At 43.0% G+C, this 21,704-nt stretch overlaps 1 long non-coding RNA gene across 2 annotated transcripts; it reads left to right on the top strand.

Annotated features, from left to right (window-relative positions):
• Positions 1-70: 70 nt before the first annotated feature.
• LOC309346213 lies at positions 71-21,436 on the top strand. 2 transcript variants are annotated; one of them, XR_014158474.1, is made up of 3 exons: positions 71-275; positions 659-725; positions 19,589-21,436. It is a non-coding gene; the product is annotated as an uncharacterized lncRNA (long non-coding RNA). The 2 variants fall into 2 exon arrangements; XR_014158475.1 differs by lacking the exon at positions 19,589-21,436 and adding an exon at positions 10,310-14,774.
• The last annotated feature ends 268 nt before the right edge of the window (positions 21,437-21,704 follow it).

The raw sequence follows: 21,704 nt of genomic DNA on the forward strand, positions 1-21,704 counted from the left end.
AACCAATCCTCGACGTACTTTGGCAGCTCCGGACGTTCTAATTGGAAACAAGCCCCACCCCACTTTCGATAGCGCCCTGCCCCTTTAAGCAATCCGAATGAAAATATGCGGGGAGGGGGCGGTGATGAAGTATTGGAAGAGGGCAGCTGAGTCTCGGCTCGGACGTCGAAGGGAATCCTGTCTCTGATTGGTCAGCGCGCGGAAGGCTGTGTTTAAAGAGACAGAAGTGCTGTTCAAAGCAACCTGACTTAAAAGGTAAAATAGAAATTAGAGCAGTCTGCGGAGCCGGGGCTCGGAGCCGGTCTGGAATTCACGGCCATCGTCTTAAAAGCGCAGATAAGCCTGGTTGATGGTGGTTATTCAGAGAGGTCGTGGAGAGAAGAGGGGGGACGGTACTTTGCACATACTTAGAAGTACTCTCGCCTTCATGTTTCTCACGATCCAGCCCTGACCCAAGTCTAACCTTGGAAAGGGGAGATAGTGTGGAATAGAAGATAGGATATTGAAACTGACTGGCCTTTATGAAGATTGGATGTGAGAAGTGTGAGGGAAGATATATGGAATGGTGAGGTATGGGGAGTTTCTAGAGATGCATTTAATAGAGTTTTGTTTTGTTTTCAGATGGAAGGGAGGAGGATTTGGGATACAGTAGAAGAAGGGAAGTGATTGGGTGCTGCAGGAATTTTGTGCTGATGGAGCCTTCCAACCGGGTACATGCATGCAAGGTGGGTTAGTTTAAGAAAACAACAAATAAAAAAGCCTAAATTTAAGCCCTTTACTATGTCTGCAGTTAAGTAATTTGTTAAATGTGCTTAATAAAATAAGTGGTAGCTGCTAATCAATCATTTTTCCTACCTTTGGGGTCTGAACTGACTGAACAAAATCCAGCACAGAGTTAAAGCCCCTGATTTCAATGGGTTTAGGATTTCCTAAAACTGTGTTGGGTTACAGCAGTTGACCAGAACACTGTAGGCAGATGTAGTGCGCAAGTGATGGAATCTTGTTCGCACGTTTTTTCTTTTGTCTCTGTATCTTGAAATGTTGAAAGAGTAGGAATGTGCCATTTTCAAAAAACAAAACAAAACCCTCTGTAAATTTAGCTTAGGGGCCTTGGGCATCTTGGAGGCGACCAGACTCACTCATCCCTGCCCCCCTCCTCCTTGGCTATGATGACATTGAAGTGATGGAAAAGCTAGAAGCTTGGACAAGTGAAGGGCATTGCTTTGGGAAATCATTTTGGGAGATGGCTGAGATGGTGGGACAACTTGATGGATTAAAATGCAGCATAAATAAAATTTGTGCAGCAGTATTTCCTGTCTTCATATGGAAAGGAGCATGCACTTTCCATTTATATCCGCATATTCCTCCATGGAATATCCTGATTTATTGCATTTATATCCTGATATTCCTCCATGGAAGCCAAGGCAGCATAGGTCACATCCACACCATACATTTAAAGCACATAGCCCCCCCCCCGAATCATGGGAAATGTAGTTTAGCCACCACAGAGCTACAATTCCCAGCACCATTGACCAAGTGCAGTTCCTATGATTCTTTGGGAGATGCTATGGGCTCTAAATGTATGGTGTGGATGTGAACATACATGGTTCTCTCTCTCACACACTCATGGCCCCATTTTATTTTCTGTGAGGAAGCTTAAGCTGAGAGGGAATGACTGATCCAAAGTCACCCAGGAATGTCATGGCTGAGTGGGGAGTCGAACATTGGTCTCCCCAATATTTCTTCAGCACACAAACTAATACATCACAGTGGCTTCTAACACATCAGACCAATTGTACTTCTGCCCATAACACACCAGGCACAAAAAACGTATTTGTATTTCAAGTGTTTTGCTCCAGCCATCCTCCCCTTAAAGGAAGGAAGAGCAAACTTTGGTCTGCTGAAGCCACATTCACGTGTGGGTAATTTGTCAGGACTTGGAACCAAAGATGGACAGGGCTACCCCGCTTCCCTCTTTCTCCATGACTTGTTTCTCTCTTTCTGTCACTCCCTTTTCTTTCTCTCTTTGTCTCTGCCACCCACTTTAGTCCATTGCCTCTTCCCTCACTACCCACCAGGGTAATATGGCGCCCTGTGCGAGGCCAAAATCGGATACCCCTCCCTGCCCTTGCACCACCTTCCCAAAACTGGGCTTTGGGACGGAAGTACAAGGACTCTGGCAGGCTCCTAGAGCCTCCCCACCTCCTTCCTAATGCTGGGAAAGTGCTAACTAGGCTTTGGGAAGGAGGTGGGAAATTAGGCCAAGGGCTGCATGCAGCCATAAGTTGCCAACCCCTGCTTTAAAAAGTGCCTAATCAGAAAGCACTTGCTCATTTACATTACCAGGAGCTTTGAAAAGAGCCATTGCTGGTTCTCTTGTAATATACCTTCTCCTCCCTATCTTTCAAAATTGTGACTTAATTGACTTTGATGTAGTGTCATCGTACTCTATTGTGTTGTGACATGTAATGTGCCCAGAGCTCCAATCAGCCACTGTCTACGTGTGTGTGTGTGTTTATTTATGCCTTTCCTTTCCTTGAGGGGCTTCTGCTGATGCAGTGCTTTGACAGGCTATTTATATCCCTTTTTTATATACTGATTCTTACAGGACCGGTTTCCAAATGGATACCTGCTCCTTGATTCTAACAAACTGTACACAAGTTAACACCGCTGATTCCAACAGACCTGATTAACACATTGGTTTAATTTTGCCAGCACCGTATGCTTCCAATTCTTCATAGTAAGAGGAATGTTTGAAATAGAGTCCACTTGTCTTAAGACCCACAAACTCCAGGTAAACTTCAGAGATTTTGTTGGGCAGGGCTGGTCTGGTGTCATGAGTCCCTTGTGCCAGTAATTTGATTCAGCAAAACGTTTGTGGCAATGAAGCAACCACCTGAGAAGTGAGCTCCAGCATCACCATCAGCATCGTGAAGCAACCTCATACCACAGGTGCTCACCAAACACAGGAGGCTGCCTTAGAGTTGGAAGAGACCACCAGGGTCATCTAGTCCAATGCCCTGCAATGCAGGAATCTTTTGCCCAATGTGGAGCTTAAACCCACATTCCTGAGATTAAGAGTCTCATGCTCTACCGACTGACCTATCCACAATCATGCCATTAGTTTTTCTAGCCTAGTGCTGTTGACATTGACTGGCAGTGGCTCTCAAGGAGGTGGACAAGGTGCCATCTAACCATCTTAAGGACTCCACTCCAGATATGTGTAGGGTTTGCTCCTTAGCCTTTTCTTCTCCCAAAGATGTCCCACAAGGCAGTAGGTATGGATTTTTCCTCAGGGTTTACTCCCAAAGCCTTTCTCATGAATGAGTGGAGAAGTTTAGGATTAGAGTTTTCCTTCTTCTAGATGGGCTACCTTCCCAGGTTGATGAGCGTTGAGCCCCATCTACCCCTCATTTCCCTGTTAAGCCATTGTTTTCGCCATCACTTTCCAAACCGCAAAATGCTTGCTTTTTAAAAAATGGATTTTTGGGGGGAACTTACATTTCCAATAAGCAATTGACTCCCTCCTGCAAAATACTGAGACGACCTTGGTTTCCGTTAATTTTTTTCCTGCTAGCTGTTTCTGAATCTCTTTGCTGGAAGAGAGGCAGGATATGAGAAGTCCTCGAATGGAGAAAAGAAATGAGGTTGAAGAAGGACAGAGAGGTGGCCGTGTAGTTAATTAACTAGCATTTAAGGGGAGTGAGTACTGTACAGAGAGGCTTGCTAATTCTGCGGAAAAGCTTGCGTAGGCAAGTCTTTGTAGTAGGGTGATTTATTTGCAAGGGAACATGGTGAAACCTTGCTGGTTTGCTCCTTGGCTGTAAACATCCAACAGTCCAGGAAGTGTCTTTTTTTAACCCATGGCTTCCATTATTGTCATAATGATACCTTGTGCTTGAGCGGAATGTTCTAAATACATTGTGGCATACTGTTTACCACAACTGCTCTTTGCATAACTTAGAAAACCTTCATGTTATTGTGTCTCTCACCTGTCTGCTTACCTGTCTGCCTGAGTGCTATGCACTTCCATTTCCCGGAACAGAAGAGGAAGGGGCAGTAGGACAGGTTTTTGCTGTACATCTTTTACAGCTCACTCAGCCTTCCCCAACCTGGTGCCCTCCAAATGGCTGGGATTTATGGGGGCTGGAGCCCAATAACTTCTAGGAAGGCACAAGGTTGGGAAGGGGTACAAACAGACTGCTTTGGGGGGGAAGACTCCAACAGTCGATAGCATACCTGCTATTTCTGCATCACGTTTCCAAAGGGAAGCAAGTGGAGCAGCTCAAGGCAATTCACCTTTAGGCAGCTCACATCTCTTTCAGCTTCTTTGGTCAAAAGCTGCTCAACACTGCTGAAGGGGGTCACCTTCCAAAGGCAGGGAGGAGAGATTCCCAGCCATTAGGAAGGACCCATTCCTGTAACCTTTACTCATTCAGCTCTACCATCCTTGGGTATGTATGTATGTATGTATGTATATATTTCTTTTCTATCCCATCCTTTCTCCTGAAGGAGCTCAGGGGCAATGGTAAAACATTTTTAAAAACAACCACCACCAGCAGTTGTTTTTTTTAAAAAAGAAAATTCTAAAAATAGTTGTTAAATACATCCTGGAAAGACTTGAAACATTCACAACCAGTAATAAAAGTAATAATAATAATAATAATAATATTTTAAAAAATAATTATACCCCACCCATCTGACTGGGTTGCCCCAGCCATTCCGAAGGTTGTCATCAATAGTGTCTTTCAACCACCAAATGCCTGGGCAAACAGGAATCTTCTAAAATTTCTTCTGAAATTCAATAATGAGGGAGACAGACCTAACTCATTAGGGAGGGCGTTCTATAAATGAGGAATCGCCGCTGGAAAAGCCCTGTCATGGGTCACCATCATAGGAAACAGAAAGGATGCTTGTGGGGCCACACAATCCCAAAGCCTTGGCCCTGAGCAATAATCTCCTAGTACTACTTTCTGGTAGTGATCCTGCAGGTAGGAGCAGCAACACAGTAGTACAGTACTTCCAATTCTCAACTCCCACCTTTTTCGAGTCACTCCAGAAGAACGCTGACAATGGTGTCAAAAGCCACTGAGGGGTCGAGGAGAACATGTAGGGTTGCTTGTAGTAAGGTTAAAGCTTACTGAGAAATGATATATAATGAATTGAAAAGGATGTTTAAAATAATGTTTGTAAAAACAACAACCTCAGAAGCTTTTCTTTTGGGAATTATAGGGACAGAACTACCTAAACTGTATAGAAACTTATTCATGTATGCTACTACAGCGGCAAGAATGTTACTCGCCCCAAAATGGAAAGAAGCAGAAGTCCCAACAAAGGAAGAATGGATACAAAAATTTATGGAATATGCAGAAATAGCAAAACTTACCAGAAGAATAAGAAATCAATATAACAAACTTTTTCTAAAAGAATGGAAATGGTTTATTGAATATTTACAGATAAATTGTAAACAGATAAGAACATTGGCAGGATTATTGTAATAACCTGCAGTTTTACATTTATATTTATACATGTATGCAGTATATATTTAAAGTAGATGAATAAATGAGCAAATTAAGTTAATTTGGATATGCAGAAGATATTAAAAATAAATTTAAGGAACCACAGAAAGAGGGAGAAGGAAGTCAAGTTTTGAAGTGTAAAAATGATTGTAAAATTAGTGAAATGTATAAACCTGAAAAGTATAATTTTTAAAAAAAGATAGCGGTCATCAATCAAGGCAACCAAGGCTTTTCCAGTGCCCAAAGCAGGCCTGAAATCAGACAGGAATGGATCTAGATAATGTGCTTCCTCCAGGCATATCTGCAGCTGGGTAGCCACCACCCCCTTGATCACTTTGCCCCAAAAGGAGATGTTAGAGATTGGAAGATAGTTTTCTAAAACCTCTGGATCCAGGAAGGACCTCTTCAGGAGGTTTTGCACCTCTGTCTCTTCCAAGGTGGCTGCTATAGCTCCCTCCATAGTGAGGCATTGACTACCCCCTGGACCTACCCAGACAACCCCTTCCACTGGATTTTACCATGCCACTCTAAACAGCTCTGCTGGACAATTCACTGAGGATGTAATAGTAGTAGTAGTAATAGTAATAGTAATAGTAATAGTAATAGTAATAGTAATAGTAATAGTAATAGTAATAGTATCTCACCCATCTGACTGAGTTACACCAGCCACTCTGGGTGGCTTCTAACAAATATAAAAGCATCATAAGAAACACCAAACATTAAAAACTTCCCTAGGTAGAGGAAGTTGCTAAAAGTCTCCTGCTCCCTAAAACAACTCTTCATTTCCCCCCACTGCTCCCTTGAGCCTGGAACTGTTTGCTGTATTGCCTCAGTGCAACCATTTCCCTTATTTCCTTTTAATTGCTCATCAAAATTACCTTTCCCAGAAAGCCTTTGGATTATCCACCCAGCCTGTAGTGTAACCAAGTTAAAGTATGTGTAAATGAAATTCTCTTTCCTTAGCTACCTGTGCCTCCATTTCCTTCCTCCCTTCTGCTTCCCTCTCTTTTGGAATAAGGACCAGTCCTACCTGTTCTTCAGAAAGCACCATGCAAACCAATTGGTCTGTATTAAATAAATGAAATCGCTCCCATTTAGGGAACTTCAATTGATCACTCTGAGTATTAGCAAGTGATCATCTTAAGATAGGATGGTCCCCGTCCCCAGCAACCATCATACCATCAAACCCATTTTTGACATTCCGCTAGCCTTTGGTGTGACCAAGGAACAGAATCCACAATGCAGTGATGCACATAGAAGCAGGCTTGATTCTTCATGGCAATAATAGCTGGTTATATAAAGCATGCATGGCCCTCCACTCCCATGATATCCTCAGTGCACCTCTCTACTCTTTCCCATATAAGTAAGTTTGCCACTATTGTTGGGGTGGGAATAAAGTCCACAATGATACTATGCTTACGGTAATGAGATTTGAGTTTGACTAAATGCGTTTTGGAACCCCACCCAACCCTGTGACTCTGGTTGTAAAAAGAGACTGCTAATGAGGTCAAGCCAGATGGACAAGTGTAGCCTGGCAGGTTCCCTTTTGTTGGGAGAATGGTGGGCTTTTGCAAAACTAGAGAGGCCAAGTGCAAGTGATGGGTTGCTACAGAAACAAACTTATGGCAGGGGGAATGCCTTTCTTTCTTGGCTGGAGGTTATATCATCAAGGTGTCTATTTCTGAAAGAGAACAAAAGACCAGCAGTCTTGAAGCTGGAGCCGAAAGAGACACAGAGGCATGACTCACCCTCTGCAAGAGCTATAGCATTGGGAGCCCTCTAGAAGACTAATGGAGCAGGTTCTGTTGGAGTGTTGATGCTGTATAGCTTCCTTCTTATGCTCAATAAGTGTGGGTGTTGGTGTCTGTAAATAAATCTTTATATCACAGGAACCATCTTTAGTCTCCAGTGATCTTGCTTCTAAGGTACATGCTGGGAACCTCTGAAATCTCTCACCCCTCCGAGATTTGGGCATGCATAACAATACTTATCTGGTCATGTTGTGCGGATGCCTGATGTTTGTCTTCCAAAGCAACTACTCTATTCCAAACTTAAAAATGGAAAGTGTAATGCTAGTGGTCAACAAAAGAGGTTTAAAGACTGTCTCAAGGCAAATCTTAAAAAATGTAGTATAAACACTGACAACTGGGAAGCACTGGCCTGCGAGTGCTCCAGTTGGAGAACAGCCTTTACCATAGGTGTCATGGGCTTTGAAGACACTTGAACTCAGGGCGAAAGGGAGAAACGTGCTGAGAGGAAGGCACGCTTGGCAAACCCTCACCGTGATCAACTCCTGCCCGGAAACCAATGTCCCCACTGTGGGAGGACGTGTGGATCCAGAATTGGCCTCCACAGTCACTTACGGACTCACTGTTAAAACCGTGTTTATGGAAGACAATCTTACTTGGCTACAAGTGATCGCCAAAGAAGAAGAAGAATACGACTTATCTGGGAATAAGTTCTCACTGGACTTCCTTCTGAGTAGACATATGTGGAATTGTGCTGTCACTAAGCTCTATTTCCATGTTCTGACTTAATGTGGGACAATCACAAAAGCTGCTATGTTAGGATGTAGGACTATACTGCTCTGCTGAAGGGAAAACCCCATCATCCGAAACTGTTAAGTGCAACTCTGTTCTTTAAATTAAGCTTGTTTTTTGAGTACTGTTGTAGCCAGAATGTTCTGTCTTCGTGCGTCCTAATTCACACATCACAACAAGCTGTGTGTCAACAGCTACACCATGGGTTAGCTGTATGAAGATGGATTCACACCTTTCATCATCCGCTTTTCTCCTTTGGCTGCAGGGAGGCTAATCTAGATTAATTAACCAACGTTTAGTGTTACATCTGAACTGTAAAATGTTTTTGACCTAAACATAGTTTGTTGAAACAAGTCACCTTGCACAACTGTGGTTAGAAGATTATTTGTTTCAACAAACCATAGTTAAGATTAACCACATCTTATCTGGTTTGGATGACCAGGCAAGTTACAGTTAATAGCCAAGTGGGGATTTGAACAACTCTGGTCTCTCAGGCTCTTGTCCAAAACGCTAACCACTACACCACATTGGCTAGAAATAATTGCTATGATTTAAATATGAATACAATCAGGTGATCTGAGTCCATGCTCAGCCTGCTCCTTGGGTGCTGTTGATGGGTCCCTAATAATAATAATAATAATAATAATAATAATAATAATAATAATACATTTATTATCTCTACCCCACCCATCTGGCTGGGTTTCCCCAGCCACTCTGAGTGGCTTTCAACAGAACATTAAAAACAGAATAAAACTTCAAACATTAAAAACTTCCCTAAACAGGACTGCCTTCAGATGTCTTCTAAAAGTCGGGTAGTTGTTTATCTTCAGATTGTTATCTTCAGATAGTTGGAAAGTTGATCTCTCTTCATATAGTTCATAATCTTTAAAGCAGGCTTGGACTGGACAGCGCTTCAGAAAGAGGACTCTTAAGAGGGGAGGCAGTCTTCAAATATGAGGACTGTCCTCTACAAAGTAGGGCGCAGTGCCAGCCTCTTTGAGAATGTGCAAATCATGCCAGGACCCATAATCCCCAACCATTACCCTTGGAATATGACAGTCCCCAAGTTGGCCACTGCATCAAGGAATTTGAAAGTGCAGCTGCATGGATGTCAAGAATGTATAATTTGCTGTTGAAATGGAACACTCAGGATGAAACGGTGAAATCTGCTATGATTAAATGGGCACAAGATGTTGGACATAACATTATGATGGCTGACTGGGAACAGTTATGGACCACAGGTATGAAATTTACGGCATGTAATGCCCTAAGAGAGAATTTAATGAAAATGATTTACAGGTGGTACATGACACCAGTCAAGCTTGCAAAAATTTATCATTTGCCCGAAAATAAATGTTGGAAATGTAATGAGACTGAAGGTACATTCTTTCACCTTTGGTGGACATGCCCAAGGATTAAGACATTCTGGGAGATGATTTACAATGAAATGAAAAAGGTATTTAAATATACCTTTCTGAAGAAACCAGAGGCCTTTCTCCTGGGCATGGTCAGCCAATTGGTGCCAAAGAAGGACAGAACTTTCTTTATGTATGCAACAACAGCAGCAAGAATACTCCTCGCGAAGTATTGGAAGACACAAGATTTACCCACCCGGGAAGAATGGCAGATGAAGTTGATGGACTATATGGAATTGGCGGAAATGACTGGCAGAATCCGAGACCAGGGAGAAGAGTCAGTGGAAGAAGATTGGAAAAAATTTAAAGATTATTTACAGAAATATTGTAAAATTAATGAGTTATAGAAAAATGGTGGAATGAAGTTATATGGCTTTGGCAGAAATGTTATTAGGAACTAGGTACAGATAGATTGTTAATGTATTAAAGGGAAAAAACAAGGTTAGAATATGTTAAGATTAATTACAGGACAGAAAATAGATGAAGATGGAAAGGAATTGCTGAAACAGTTATTGAAGTGGAATACAAAAAGGGAGGTGTGAGGAAGTCAATGAAACAAGTGAATGGAAGTTAAGATTGAAAATATTGGAAGTGTTTTTAATTGTTTTTGTTTTGTTTTGTTTTTTCAATGTTTTATGTAGTGTTTTTGTTTTTGTATTTTATTATGTTGATTTGTTTAATTCTTTTTCTTTCTTTTTGTAATCTTTAAACTCTTAATAAATATTATTATAAAAAAACAAACAAACTCAGCAGCATGGGGAGGGAGGAGAAGGGAAGAGAGGGAGAATGACACATGCATTATCAGCTTACAAGTATGTGGTTGTTTAAATCATAGATGCTGGAGCTCTGATGACATCAAAGGAGGCCTGGCTTGAACACGCCAGCTGTTGGTTGCATGTGACACCTGACCGCACAGAGTATTCCAGCTATGTGGCTTATCAGACAGCAGCCAATTAAGAGATACCCTGACCACACTCTATAATTTTCCTACAAAGGGAAGATAGGGAGCAGCAAAGTGGAGAAGCGCAGAGGAAAAGGATGTAAATTAAGCCTAGGTAGGCCATTTTTGTGTCGCCAGCAAATTCCGGATCCAGGTCTATCAAGCCATTACTCCACTTTTCCTTGATCAAGTCTCTAGGGCAGCCTTTCTCAACTTCCTCTGTCTTTCTCCTTCCACTATCAGAGGCGTTATGCCTCTGAATACCAGTTGCTGGGATTCACAAGTGGGAAAGAGTTGTTGCTGCTCACCGCACTGAGACCCTCCTTGCAGTCTTCTCATCTGGTGGACCACTGTGAGAACCAGATGCTGGACTAGATAGATGGCCTTTGGGAATCACAGATTTATAGCAAGAGGGATGTAGACAAATTGCAGCAGGTTCCAGAAAGGGCTACAGAGATGATCGGCCATATGGATTAGTTACCCACAACCGCTCAGAAATGAGTTGTCCCCATTTCAGCCTTTCAAGTTGGCCTGAAAGAAAGTGACAGCCCACTGTGCTGCAAGGTTAAGAGAGGATTGGAATCCAGCACTTCTTGGCTGAAGTTCAGGACTATCCACTGCCCTACTGTTCTTCAACCTCTGGTCTCTAAATGTTGTTGGACCACAACTCTCATCTTTCCTGACCCTTGACTAAGATGGCTGGGGATTATAGGAATTGCAGTCCAACAATGTATTGGGATCCTAGGTTGAAGCACACTGCACTACACCACATTGATGCTTCTTGCACAACAGAATGTCTTAATATATTGCACATCATGCTTGTTGGAGAAGACATGACAACTCTCTTCAACTACCAGAAAGGCTGTCACAGAGAAGAGGGCAAATGTTGTTTTTTTCTTTGCTGCCTCAGAGAGCAGAACTAGATCTAATGAGTTTAAGTCTCTGGAGGGTAGATCCTGGTTGAATGTGATGGCCTCTTCCTCTCTGGAGGTCTTCTAGCAGAGACTGGACAACCACTTGTTGGAGGGGATCTTCTTTGAGTTTCCTGCATCAAGCAGAGGGTTGGCCTACAAGACCACCTCCTACCCTTATGACTCTATGGCACCATCTGCACTGTGCATTTAAAGCAGTATCATACTGTTTTAAATAGTAATGTCTTCTCCAGAGAATCCTGCAAACTGTAGTTTGTTAAGGGTGCTGGGGATTGTTTGGAAACCCCATTCCTTACATGGAGCTACAATTCCCAGAGTTCCCCGGGAAGAGAGATTGACTGTTGAACTGCTATGGGAATTGCATCTCTGTGAGGGGGCAGATGGGTCCTAAGTCTCTCGGCTGAGTAGATGGAGACTGAGATCGGCTCTCCCCCCACAAGGAGGGATAGCACCTCACATGGCAATTTCAAATGTAGCATTTGAAATGTTCCTGGATTGTCAACTGCAGCCTCATTTTGAAGATGTGGATTGGGGTTAAGAAGTGATGCAATTTTTGGAGAAACCTCACATTCCTACTTTTCTAAACAATGATCCTCTGGTGGACAATTTGTATCAGGGCTCTTGAATTGTCCAATATATCAATTATTTGCCTAGTTTGAAAACCATAGTTCAGAACAAACTAATCATAAAAGGCACAGAGAAGAATTCAATACAAGAATTGTCCAAATGCTCCAAATGATTGTTTATTTATTGTAGATTATTTTACTCATTTGGTGCAATGATATCCTGCCTTCCCCCCAGACAGCTCACCTGGTGAGCTTCTTGCCAATGAAGACAAATTCATGAAGACAAATTTATGGATGATAGAGCTCTCTGCGGTTATGCTCTGCCTCCATAGTCCAGTTGCTGGAAACCACAGGAAGGGAAAGTGCTCTGATCAGACTATTCTGATGTTCTTATGGTTGAGTGGAGGATTTGATCCCATGTCTCCTCAGTCCCTGAGTTCCTCCAGAGAGCCTATTTATTCAGCATTCATGCTGATACTGCTTGGACAGTCTTTACTGAGCATTGCTTCCAATTTATTTACAAGGAGGTGATATGACAATGAACTTTCATTCTGCATTCATCCAGATTTGTTTGTAGGATGTTTGCATTTCTTCCCATTAATCATGCATTCATCCCACACTTTTCAATGCATTTCCTTATCATTTTCCAAAACATCAGTGAGTTTGTTTAAGTGGATTTGTTGCAATGGGGTGACAGTGTGTTTTAATCCACTTTAATTGTGTAATCAAGATGTGGAAAATATGGAAACAACGAGGAGAGGCAGGACTGAGATTTGCATATACTTCGAGGTCCAGACTATGGGAAGCCCCCCAAAATTAATAATTATAATTTGGATGATAATTTGGTCTTTTTTATTTTAGTTTTTTATTTTAATGGGATTATGATTTGAAATGTTAATTGGATGCTTTTTATTGGAAAATTAATAAAAATGATTTAACAATAATTGTGTAGACTTAGGACTCGTCCACGCTTGTCTCATGCCTAGAAAGCAGGGTTCTGGGAGGTTTACCTCTTACTCTGATATTTTCCCAGAGAAAGCCTCCTGTTTAGTGCTAAGTCAGAGAAAACGTCAATCCAGAGAAAACTCAGATTGCCATTTGCTCTGACTGAATGCTAAAGAGTAGCTTTCCCTGGAGGAAAGCAGCAGGACAAGAGGAAGTATGGATAAGACCTTAATTCCTCCCAGACAACATTGACAGTCTGAAGACACCCCTAGTCTGACATGCCAACCATTACATCACACTGGCTCTTGGCTCCAATTCATGGCAATAGGATTTCATTTCTCTTCTATCCCTTCTCGCCAACTTTATCAGCATCCACATTTAAAACACTATGATATCACTCTAACAGCCAAGGTTTGCCTTAAACAATCCTGGGAGCTGTGATTTGTCAAGGGTGCTGAGAGTTGTTAGGAGACACCTATCCCACTCACAGAGCTACAATAACCAAATTTGCTGAGGAAAGGGATTGATTGTTCTACCACACTGAGAACAGTTGCTCTACATGGGGAAGAAGAGGTCTCCTAACAACTCTCAGTACCCTAAACAAACTACAGCTCCCAGGATCATTTGGGGGGAGAGCCACCAGGTTTATTTGAAAAGATATCATAGTGCTTTAAATGCACAGTGCCAATGCAGCCCTTGTCTGGATTTAGTGTTTTATAGGACACGACTCAGCAAAGAGCCCTCCTGCATAAGCACCATGAACAGGAGGAGGAGCACAAGATATTCAGGTTCCCTTTATTTCAGCGTGGCACTTGCATCATAGATCTTGCTGCTGGATGGGGCCCTTAATTAGCTGCATTAAGGAATGCAAGCCATTTATATAATCACCATGCATTAACGACAGACTACAACAATACCCGGCTACTCGTTGCCTACTGCAATAAAGCCGGTGCGTGTGGCAACACAAAGGGAGGCACGTTCAAGGCCTTGCTTGAACACACAGCCCAAAAGCCCACATTGTGCATACGCTGCAATTTCGGCCACGTTGGGGAACTTGCTTGCATGGCACAACTCTCCTTCTGAGGTGCTACCTAAGTAAGCAAGTGCTAAGCCACGTATGTAGGGAGCAGTGAAGGCTAGTCCATTACGGCAAATGGGGCACTGGCCCACCAACCTCGATCTGCCCACCGCTAGCTCCAGCCTGCCTTCTTACTGACAACGAGCCCAAGAGGCAACCCAGCCTGTCAACCTCTCCCTTCTCCTTCTCCTTCTCCATCTCTCAGTATTGCCCTTGTAGAACTTAGCAGGAAGCTTGCCCTCCAACATGGTGTGGCCCAAATCCAAAGAACCATCTTCCAGGTCTGAAATCACATGACCTGTGCAAGATCACTGACCTGGAAAAAGTGCTATTTTCGGGCACGGCACCCAAAAAGCACATGTTTGGGGGCACCGCACGAGATCACAGACCTGAAAAAGTGCTTTTTTCAGGGCAGGATCTGAGCCTGAAATTGTGTGGGAGCAAGGCACCCGAAACAGCCACCATACTTTCACAGGGGGGAGCGGGATGTCCCAATTTTTCCAGGGCAGTTGATGGGTATGCAGGAAGGCAAATGGGCTCTGCCTATCATTGGCTGTGGCTCCACCTCCTGTTGACTTCCCTACCTTCTGTCCCTCCACTCTCAATGGTCACCAGCTGCCACTGGTTGGGGGTGGCATGTGCCAAAGCTAACTCATTTGAAAGATAAAACTCTCCAAATTGATCGCCTGCAACTGTGCAAGGCTTTGACTATACCGAGCGTGTGCTCAAACAGAAAAACGTTGCACGCCCCTTTGTTTTTGGTCACACATATCTTTTTCAGGAATTGCCTTTGAGGTGGATCCATGGGAAGCCAGACCATGGCTGATGTTGCTAGGGATTAAACCGGGGATCTTCCATACCACAGCAGCAAGGATCCTGATTGCTAAGCATTGGAAGACACAAGATTTACCCACGCTGGAGGAATGGCAGACGCAGTTGATGGACTACATGGAACTGACCGAAATGACTGGCAGAATCCGAGACTCGGGAGAAGAAACAATCGAGGAAGACTGGGAAAAATTTAAAGACTATTTGAAAAAACATTATAAGTTGTATGAATGTTAAAAAATGCACTTTTGAGGAAATTCTAGCTTCAGCAATTGTAAACTAATGAAATGAAAATTAAGGTACAAGAAGTCAGAGGTGGAATAATGAAATAACTTTATTATGTTCAAGCTAAAACGTATAAGATGTCGGTTACAACACTTTGGAAATTAGATAACATGATAAAATGAAAGATACAATAAGTTTTGAAATAAGTTAACAAATTGCTGATGTTTTGTATCACAGAGAACGCAGGGTTAGGAAGATGCGGGGAAGTCCATTGGATTTGCTGAAAAAAAGGATTATGGAAATTTGTAACTTCTCTACTTTATTTTCTATATCTATCTTTTATTCTTTTTTTCTGTATTTCATAAACTTAATAAAAATATTATTAAAAAAAATAAATAAAAAAAATAAAATTGATTAGCAAATTCCTTAAAAATAAAAAAATAAAAAAATAAACCGGGGATCTTCCAGATGCAGTACCTAAGGCTGCAATCCTAAATCCACCTACCTGGGAGTAAGGCCCATTGAATTCAGTAGGGCTTACTTCTGAGCATGGGCATAGCCAAAATTTTTGTTAGGAGGGGACAGGCTTTGTTGGGGGCCCAGAACCTCAGGTTTGCATTGATTTTGATTGATTTAGGTGGGCAGCTGCCCTTCCTGGCGACGCCTGTGCTTCTGCATAGACATGATTGGGTTTGTGCTGTAAACTCTGCTACTAAGCTTTGGGTCCCTTCTGGTCAAATCTGCCAGGATGATCAGATGCATCTTATTTCCTTCTACTCCTTTCATTCCAATATGCACCTGTCACTCACAGTATGGTCAAGCATTGTCCTGAGGCAAGCAAAACCTGCTGGGGACTGATCCTAGACACTCTGTGATTTTGTGACAGGATGACATCTTTTTTAACTTGTTGATACCCATTTTCATTTTACTTTGTGGTTTTTTTAACCCACTGAATTTATTCTATTTTATTCTATTCTATACATTTGGACACTCTATGTGTTTTCTATTTTGTTTCCTTATGTTTTGTGCTGGTCATTGGCCATAAAAATAAATATTTCTTTTGGGTCATTGGCCATAAAAATAAATATTTCTTTTGGGTATAAGAAATAGAATCCATTTCAGCAAATGGACATTTTGCATTGCAAATAAAAACAGATACACAGGGAATCTTGGAAATGTGAAGGATTCCATAAATTCTAAATTGTACTGCTGCATTTGAAATGAAAAAATAAAGTTCTCAGAAGTTAAGTGTGGCACTTACAGACAACTCCCCATTTGTACGCATTCAATATGTGTGCGACCGCGCATACATGCATCACGAAAAACCCAAAAGTGACCTGAAAATATCACAAAAATATCACAAAAAGGGGCAGAATGGGGTAGGGCAGGGGCAAGGTGGGGATAGAATGGGGTGTTTGCAAGCTTTTTCAATGGTGTTTCAAATATACACAATTTCATCGACACACATGATGTCTCGGAACATTACCCCACTGATGGCATGATTTCTTACAACAACCCTGTGAGGTTGGTTGGATTGAGAGATAGTGAGTGGTATGTGCCAGATGACAAGCAAGAGAGGGGAACCAATGTCAAGACCGTGGTAGGAATGGGTGGGAGGAGCAGTTGCTATTTGAGTTGTGGGAGAAATTTGATTCAGTTTGCATTTAAGGACAAAACAACCTAAGCGATGCTTTCCAATACAATATATGAACCAAAATGGTTCAAATTCTGCACTTCTCTGAATTTTGCAATGCAGTTCTTCAGCCAAGTAATATTTATAAAAATGCATATGCTGGTGAAAATGGCATGCCAAAATGCATGATATCAGGGGAAGTTGTTTCACAGAAATGTGCACAATAGGCCAGATTGCATACAAAGATATGTACATTAGGACAGGGTTTCAGTAACATGCTGCTGAATTTTCAAGCAACTGCTTGAAGGAGACTTGGAGAATTGAATTTAAAATGGAAGAAACAAGGCTTCAAAGCTCAGTGATTCCAACATTTCTAGTTTCTACCCCTAAGCAACTATGGATGGTGTTTGAGGTAAGCAATGACACAACCATAGCCTGAACGTTAACCTCATCCATCTCAGCTCATAGCACATCTGCAGGGGCGGAGGAAGGGGGGTGCGGTGGGGGTGGGCCACCCCGGGTGTCACCACTGAGGGGGGGGTGACAAAATGCCGAGCGGTACTCACTGTGAGGCCTGCAGTGCGCCCGAGCCATGCATCTCTCCTGGGAGTGATGCAGTGGCTTGGGCACCTGCAGGCTCCATGCTGTCCCCAAACGGTCCGCCCTCCACCTTCCCCTCAGCTGTAGGGCGACTGAGTGGGAGGAGGCAGGCAGACTCCTTGGAGGCCCCGCAGAGCGTCCTGCCCCAGCTCGCCCTGCCCCCGCCCCTGGGTTCAGGGCACGCACACTGCCCCAGGTGCCTGATTGGCTTGCTCCGCCATTGCCCAAACAGATGCTATGAGCCAGAGCCACTTCACTGGAGACGGGTCTAGCCATTGGCCATTACTCTCCATCTCTCTAGGAAAGAACAGGTCGGCATTGGAAGTTTACTTTGGATATTTTTTCCCCCTGGCAGTTTCTTGGAAAATGATGCAGACATCTGGTAGCAAGAAGGAGGGGAGGGGGAAAAACAGATCAGAGAGGAAAGCAGGGAGGTGCAAATTCCCAGAGGGGAAGGCAGTGCCTGTCTGCTTCTTACATAAGATATATAGGTCGCAATCTGCTTTGGAGAAGGGCAAGGCACTCTGTATGCCAAAGTAAACAGGCTTGTCTTATGGAAAACCACTCTGTGGTTAATATTTATCAAAGGTCATTATTTAAGACCCAGTGATAAGAAGATCAAGAGACAAGGAAATAGATCAGTTTTCAGTTCCCCTCTCAAGTTAATTGCAATCTCGAGGAGGCAATAGCTACGTGGCTCAAACAAATTAGGCTGCATACACGTTGTACCATTAAAGCACACTTGCTCCTCAAAGATTTCTGGGCACTGTAGTTTGTTAAGGAAACTACCGTTCCCAGAATTCTTTGAGGGCAGAAATGCACTTTGAATGTGCTTTAAATGCATACTATGTACACAGCCTCTGTTGAAGCCCTGTGATCTGTTGTATCCACTGTGAAAAGCGAGCATACTGACAGCCATCCACAAGTTTTTAAGCCGAAATGGATTCCTATGACACTTTGAAAGACTAACAATTTTATTATGGCCTTCACTTTCAAAGACCAAGGGTCCCCTTCAACAGGCACATCTATTCAAGGTTGCCATCCTATACTCAACTTATCTGGGCGTAAGCCCCCTTGAACTCAGTGGGACCTAGTTCTGAGTAGACAAATCTAGGCTTGCACTGCTGGTCCCACTGAAAGAAGCAGGATTTACTTCTGAGTGATCACGTATAGGAATTGCACTGTGATTCAGTTAACACCCTGATTCTAAGGCTGAAATCATCCTCTAATGTACACTTACTTGGAAGTAAATCCAATTGAGCCTGGTACTTACTTCTGAGTAAACATGCATTGGCAGGAATGAGTATACACTCTGAATTCCCTCTCAGGATAAATCAAGTCGAGAGCTACACTAGTAAAATGTTTCAAAACCTGTCACAGGCATCATCTTCACCATACATTAAAAGCACTGTCATACCTTGTTAAGGGTGCTGAGAGATGTTAGGGAACCGCTGTTCCCTGCACAGAGCTACAGTTCCCAGGGTTCCCAAGGAAGAGGGGTTGGTTGTCAAACCATTCTGGAAACTGTAGCTCTGTGAGGGGAATAAAGGTAAAGGTACCCCTGCCCGTACGGGCCAGTCTTGACAGACTCTAGGGTTGTGTGCTCATCTCACTTAAGAGGCTGGGAGCCAGCGCTGTCCGGAGACACTTCCGGGTCACGTGGCCAGCGTGATGAAGCTGCTCTGGCGAACCAGCACCAGCGCAGCACACAGAAATGCCGTTTACCTTCCCACTATAAAGCGGTACCTATTTATCTACTTGCACTTAAGGGTGCTTTCGAACTGCTAGGTGGGCAGGAGCTGGGACCGAAAGACGGGAGCTCACCCTGCCGCGGGGATTCAAACCGCCGACCATGTGATCGGCAAGTCCTAGGCGCTGAGGTTTTACCCACAGCACCACCCGCGGAGGGGAATAGGGGTGTCTTAACAATTCCCAGCACCCTTAACAAACTATAGTTCCCAGGACTCTTTGGGGAAAGCCATGGCTGTTTTAAGTCACATAATAATGCTTTAAATGTATAATGTGGATGGGGCTGTGGTTTGTTTTTTGTTTTGTTTTTTTACTTATGCCCTGCTGTAAATGTTAGAACTGAGTAGCCCAATGCGGGGGGGACGGGGGGACGCTAAACTGACTTTAATGAGAGAAATGCTGAATATTCTCTAATGTCGACGTTCAACTCAAAATTAGCATACTTAATGTGGCCAAACAAATTTTCTGTCCCAAATACTCACCACACCAAACATTCCCATTGTTTCAACGCTGCATCTTCTTGACATCATTTCCCTCACCCTCCCTGCCTTTGCATCATTTGGCCACTGCACCACTTAACAAGATTGACTGTGGGCACCCATATGATTTTCTTTACAGGCATCTGCAACATCCTTGTCAAAATTGCACAAGCCACTTAAATTGTAGCATGGGCAAATGAGGCCACTGACAGTGAAGGCAAAAGAGAAGGACAGAAAAGGCACAGAGCAGAACGGCAACAAACAAACAAGCAAACAAACAAAAAACAAATAATTGATGATGACTTGGTACCAAAAGCATAACCATTTAGCTGAAACTACATGCAAACTCAAACTCAGCCATCCTTTGATATGCTCACTTCTCCCAATTTTTCAATGCAGTTTTGTAAATGTGTGCAAAAATGCATAAACTGGGGTAAGGTGTGCATATATCTGTGAAAATACACTAGAACATTGTCTTAGAGGAAATCCCTTTGCAAAAAAATATGAATATGAAGCAAAATTGCATACAAAATGTGCAAATGAGAATAAATTTGCATTAAAATGCTGGTGAATTTTCACAAGGATATTTTTTTTTTTTTAAACTAAAATATAAACTGATGTAGAAAAGTGGGTCACCAAATTTGAGATTGGAAAAATGAGAAACAGAAATTGACATGTTTGCCTCTGTCCCTAGATATTTGTGTCATTTTGAAGGAACAGCTCTTGGGCCAGCCCACAGTATTTATTATCTAAGCTGTTTTTAAATAACGGCTTTGACTATTTTTGTACATTGCTTTCAGTATTGTTTTGTTTGTTTTCAAAACACACACACACAAGCAGTATAAAAAGAGAATTTGATGTTTCAAAAAGGCATCCAAGTGACTACTTTTCATGGGAAAAATCAGAGCTTTGTGAGACTTCCTTACCCTGCACTCCACACTCTTCCTCCATTTCTCTGTTCTCTTTTTATTATTCATCCCCATCTTAAACTGAGGGGCATCCTGCTAACAAGCTTCATTGAGTCAGCTTTGATGAACTTATCCAGAATTTTGCAATCAGAAAATCTAGAAAGACATTATTTTAATCACGGCATACATGTAGGTTTTGTGCCATTTCAAAAAAAAATAAAAACAATTTGCACGTTAGGGGGCACACACAGAGATGGGTGTGGCTTGGGGGAAATGGCTTTGCCGACCAAATTTGACCACCTGGTGAGCCAGTTTTGGCCCATGGGCCATATGTTTCTCACCCCTGCACTAAAAGAAAACTCTCTCAATTGCAAGAATGGCTCCATCGGCTTTCCTGCTCCTTCTGGCTTTGTGCATCCTCCAGTTCTGTGAACGTCAAGAAAATAATGGCTCACCACTCCTTTTCAGCACCCACAGGTGTTCCCCATGTGCTCAGCTAGGAGTGCTCAGCCAAGGCAGCATAAATACAGCTGCCTCCGGGCCAGCAAATGTGGATCAAGGAGGTGGGGCGCTCTTGCATCCGAAAGTCACCCTTCACAAACTGATCTCACTGAGACTGCATTTGCAGATTCCTGATAACCACATCATGTATTTCCATTGCACCAGCCTCATTCCAAACATGGGCTGCGACTCTCTGGGACGCTGGCTCAAATGTTGTCACAGATGCACTGCAGATGCTTCCAAGGCATCCCACTAGAATGGATATTGTGTCTATAGGCCAGTAAGCATAGGTACTCAACACTCATCTGGTGCTACAAATAACCCTTCCCCAGTTTACTGTTTCGTGAACATGGATGTGCTTGAATTTACATGTCCAGAACTGCTTGTGTGTATGAGAGAGAGAGAGAGGGGGGGGGGAGAGATTTAAAAAAGAAAAACCCTCAAAGCAACATACAAAATCTTTGTATCTCAACTTTCAATCAAATAAGAGCCTTTCCCCCGCAAGCGACCTAAAGACAGTTATATCAAACAATGTAAAGGTAAAGGGACCCCTGACCATTAGGTCCAGTTGTGTCCGACTCTGGGGTTGCAGTGCTCATCTCGCTTTATTAGCTGAGGGAACTGGTGTACAGCTTCTGGGTCATGTGGCCAGCATGACTAAGCTGCTTCTGGCGAATCAGAGCAGTGCACAGAAACGCCATTTACCTTCCCGCCGGAGTGGTACCTATTTATCTACTTGCACTTTGACGTGTTTTCAAACTGCTAGGTTGGCAGGAGCAGGGACCAAACAACGGGATCTCACCCCGCCGTGGGGATTCGAACCACCAACCTTCTGATCGGCAAGTC

This window comes from Podarcis erhardii (genome assembly GCF_964252035.2).
Source record: "Podarcis erhardii genome assembly, chromosome: 7".
Lineage (NCBI taxonomy): Eukaryota > Metazoa > Chordata > Lepidosauria > Squamata > Lacertidae > Podarcis > Podarcis erhardii.